Source organism: Choloepus didactylus, chromosome 15 (genome assembly GCF_015220235.1).
Source record: "Choloepus didactylus isolate mChoDid1 chromosome 15, mChoDid1.pri, whole genome shotgun sequence".
NCBI lineage: Eukaryota > Metazoa > Chordata > Mammalia > Pilosa > Megalonychidae > Choloepus > Choloepus didactylus.
The window spans coordinates 86,746,322-86,751,604 of NC_051321.1; positions in this window are offsets into that span (position 1 = coordinate 86,746,322).

A 5,283-nucleotide genomic window follows, 5' to 3' on the forward strand; every position below is an offset into this window, starting at 1 on the left:
ATTCAATCTCTTTACTTGTAATTGGTCTGTTGAGGTATTCTATTTCTTCACCAGTCAGTGTAAGTTGTTCATGTAGTTTTAGTAATTTGTCCAGTTCTTTAAGTTGTCTAATTTGTTGGCATACACTTGTTCATAGTATCCTCTTTGATCCTTTTTATTTCCATAGGGTCAGTAGTAATGACCCCTCTCTGATTTTGTTTATTTGGAACTTCTCTCTTTTTTTCTTTGTCATTCTAACTAAGGGTTTGTCAATTTTATTTATCTTCTCAAAGAACCAGCTTTTGGTTTTATTGATTCTCTATATTGCTTTTTATTCTCAATTTCATTTATTTCTACTCTAATCTTTTTTATTTATTTCCTTCAGCTTGCTTTGGGATTAGTTTGCTGTTATTTTTCTAGCTCTTCCAGGTGTGCTGTTAGGTCTTTGATTTTAGCTATATCTTTCTTTGTAATGTAGGCATTTAGGACTATAAATTTCTCTTCAGTATTGGTTTCAGTGCATTCCATAAGTTTTGATGCATTGTGTGCTCATTTTTGTCTCAAGATCTTTACTGATAGCCCTTGCAATTTCTTTTTGACACAATGATTGCTTTAAAAAGTGTTGTTTAACCTCCATATATTTGTAAATTTTCAACTTCTCCAGCTGTTATTGATTTTGAGCCTCATTCTGTTATGGTGATAGGGAGTGCTTTGTATAATTTCAATCTTTTAAAATTCATTGAGACTTGTTTTGTGACCCAGCATGTGGTCTATCATGGAGAATTATCCAGAAGTACTTGAGAAGAATGTATATCCTACTGTATTTTGGGGGGTGCAATATTCTGTATATGTTGTTAGGTCCAGTTCATTTTTCATATTATTCAATTTCTCCGTTTCTTCATTGATCCTCTTTCTAATTCTAGCTATTGATGAAGAGTGGTGGTTTGAAGTCTCCAACTATTATTTTGAGAAGTATATTTCTCCCTTCAGTTTTGCCAGTGTTTGCCTCATATATTTTGTGCACCCTGCTTAGGTGCATAAATATTTATGATTGTTATTTCTTCTTGGTGGATCACCTCTTTTATTAATATAGAGTGTCCTTCTTTGTCTCTTAGAGCAATTTTGCATTTAAAGTCTATTTTGTTTGATATTAGCATAGCTACCCAGGCTTTTTCACTTTCAACCTATTTGTGTTCTTGGGTTTAAGATGAGTTTCTTGTAGACAGCATAAAGATGGATGATACTTTTTTATCCATTCTTCCAGTCTGTGTCTTTTGATTGAGGAGTTTAATCCATTAACATTCAATGTTATTATTGTATAGGCAGTACTTATTTCAACCATTTTATCCTTTGGTTTTGATTTGTCATATCTTATTTTTGTCTCTCAATTTACCTTTTTAATTACCCTTACCCTATTCTCTTCTACACTCTCCTGCAAACCTCTCTTTCCTGTCTTTTCCTTTCTGCCTGCAGAACTTACTTTAGTATTTCTTGTAGGATAGGCTTATTGGTGATGAACTCTCATTTTCTGTTTATCTGTCAATATTTTAAACTCTCCCTAATATTTATTAATTTTTTATTAGGGAAGTTGTGGGCTTACAGAACAATCATAGATAAAATATAGTTTTCCCATATATCACCTATTAGTAATAGCTTGCATTGGTGTGGTACACTTATTACAATTGATGAAAGCACATTTTCATGATTGTACTATTAAGAATATACTATTAAACCAGGCAACGATATAACTTAGGGTTCCCTGCTTGTGTTGTGCAGTTCCATTAAATTTTTTAAAATTTTTATTATAGTTCCATATATATAACCTGAAATTTCCCATTTTAACCACTTTCAAATATACCTTTTAGTGTTGTTAATCACATTCCCAATGTTGTGCTACCATCACCACTATCCATTTCCAAAATTTTTCCATCTGCCAAAGCAGAAACTCTCTACCAATTAAGCATAAAGTCCCTATTCCCTGCATCCATCCCAGTCCCTAGGAATTTGCATATTTCGATTACTTCATAGCAGTAAGATCATACAATAGTTGTCCTTTTCTGTCTCACTTAATTCATTTGTTGTGATATCCTCAAGGCTCCTCCATATTGTTCTGTATCATAATTTCATTTCTTTTTATGACAGTAATATTCCATCATGTGTTTATTCCACATTTTGTTTATCTATTCTATTCATCAGTTGATGGAACTGGATTGCCTCCATCTTTTGACGATTGTGAATAAAGCCACTAGAGCATAAGTGTGCAAATATCTGTTTGAGTCCCTCTTTTCAAGTCTTTTGGATATATGCCTAGAAGTGGAATTGCCAGGTCATAATGTAATTCTGTATTTATCTTTCTAAGGAATGGCCAAACTGTTTTCCATGATCACTGCACCATTTCACATTCCCATCAATGAACTAGTGTTCCTATTTCTCCACAACCTCTGCAACCCTTGTTACTTTGCATTTTTTAGTAGTAAACATTCTAATGGGAATGAAATCATGTTTTATTATGGTTAGATTTACATTTCCCTGATGCCTAATAATGTTGAACATCTTTTCATATACTTCTGGGGCATTTGCATATCTTCTTCAAAGCAACAGCTATTCAAATCTTTTACCCATTTTTAAGAACAGTTAAAATTCACATATCATACAATCCATCTGAAGTGTACAATCACTGTCTTCTAGAATATTCATAAATTTGCACATACATCACAATTGATTCTAGAATATTTTCACCCTGAAGAGGGTTCACTATGTTATACAGTCCCATGTTTCATTCTCTGACTTTCCCTCTAGTGACACACATGACCCTGATTTTCCCTTTCAACCACAATCACCCCCACATATCATCACTGTTAGTTACATTCACTAAAATGATGTTCCATCACCTCCGTCCATTTCCAAACATTTACAATCAACCTTAATACATATTCTGCACAAATTAAGCATCAGCTCCCCATTCCCTATACTCACTTATGAGTTTTGTATTTCATGTGTATATTGTCTGATATTACTATACCTATCCTGGCTCCATTTTGGTGACTGTTTATGTGGAATGTCTTTTTTCCAGCCTTTCACTTTCAATGTATTTGTGCCTGTGGTTCTAAGGTGAGTCTCTTGTAGAAGGCATGTAGTTAGATCATACTTTTTATCAATTCTGCCCATCTGTGTCTTTTGATTGGGGAGTTTAATCCATTAACATTCAATATTATCTATAATCTAAAGCCAGCAAACAGTGCTGGGTGGTGTCACACTTTTCTTGGGGAAAGGCTGCCAACTGTTCCCCATAACCACAAGAAGGTAGTGTCTAAATCACTTCCATTTCCACTCTTTTTTGGGGGTGGACTCAAAACAGGGACTACTGGCTGCTTTTTCTCCTTGTCTAGTTAAAACTATAGCTGCCCTCAGAAGTGGGAACCAGCATTCCCAATACAATAATCAGTGTTCGGCTATAATCAGTACTCAGCCATGATCAGAGCTTGGCCACATCCCAGCCACATTCTTAGGGGAGAGGACTTTTATTTCAACTCAGGGACTGGATCCCAGGATGGTCTGCCATAGCAGTGCAGGATGGGCACCATTCTACACATCAGGTAGAGTTTTATTCAGATCTCTGCACCACAGGTTATCAGTCTCTTCCTTCCACGTTTCCTGGATATTATACAGTGCTCTTATGGTCTCTGCAGTCCCAAAAGAGTTGTTTCAGACTGTTCCTAGCTGTTTCCTAGCTGCCCTGGAGGATGAACTGAGTCTTGAAGCTCCCCACTCTGCCATCCTATGCTGTGACCAACTGAGACTTTTTGGCTGACTCTTTACTAGTCCTTTACATCATATAAATTTGGATACAGCCCAAAATGGTTTGCTAATGCAATATGGTTATTACAATAGTACACAATATCAGAATATAAATCATTATGTCCTCTGATAGAAGACTTATGTCCTGAATTAAATTTGTAATTGAACAAACATTCCTCCAAATTGCCATAATATTCATGGAAAAAAATGAAATGGCAATTGACAATACAAAACTTCTACTACAAGAACAGTTCTTCAACTTCAAAGACATTCTGAACAAGGAGACACTGAAATTGATTCTGGTGATCCTGCATATTTAGTCATATTTAGCTTCTTGAAAATAGACTATTATTCATTATCAATGTCAAACTTAATCTCTGAATAAAAGCTCAGAATATTTTCTTAAAAATTTCCTTGAGATGAATTAGTTGAATACTACAGTCAGAGGAAAATTTTTGCAGTTATTTCATATTGGTCTCCTCACTCTTCCTACCATTAGAATATAATAAAGAAGTGTTTTACATTAGTTAGAAAAATTTTCACAAAAATATTCCCAAACACAAATACCATTGCAATATGTTGTTTTCAAGATTATCTTTCTAAAGTTCAAGTACTTTTAGCTTAATTTAAATTTTTGTGAGTCCTTTATACTTTAAGAAATTATATATCTGGTCATACTTAATAGTAAAGTATCAACTTATGCTTAGGCTTTCTTGTTCTTATCTCTCTTTTTTGGTATGATTTACATTTAATAAAGAGCCCATTTCTTAAGTTTAAAGTTTGATTCATTTTTACAAATGTATGCACCCATGTTACCACCATCATAATTATGTAGAGAGTGTTTCTGTCATCCCAGATGTTCCCTTCTAAGTTGTCTCATTTATTGTATCTCAAACCAAGAGAAAACTACTGTTTTGTTTACAGTGTTATATAATACTTTGCCTATTTTAAGAGTTTGTATTTGTGGATTCATTGATTAGGTACCTTCCTGTCTAGCTTCCTTAATTGAGCATGTTTTTGAGATTCCTCAACATGATTGCATACATCAGTAGTGGTTTGATTTTTTTGCTAAAAAGTAATCCATTCCCATGATGACTAAGATTATGAACATCCTTCTATATACTTACTGGTGTTTCACATGTCTCCTTTGATGATGTATTGATACAAATATTTTCCCCATTTAGTTATTGTGTGTCTTATTGTTGTATTACAAGTGCTCTTTATATATTTTAGAAACAAGTCCTTTAACAGACATGTGATTTGAGATGCTTTCTCTAAATCTGTGGTGGATCTTTTTTTTCTTAACAATGTATTTTTTTTAAACAGGCTTAAAACAACAAGATTATTTATAACACAGTTCTTTGGGTTAGGAATCTGTTTTTTTACTACTCTTTACTGGGATCATTCAAACAGAAACTGACATCTAATGGCCTCACTTGAACTGGAAGGCCAAAAACAATCCTACTCACATGCTGGCATTTGGTGCCCCTGTTACCTGGTATGCTT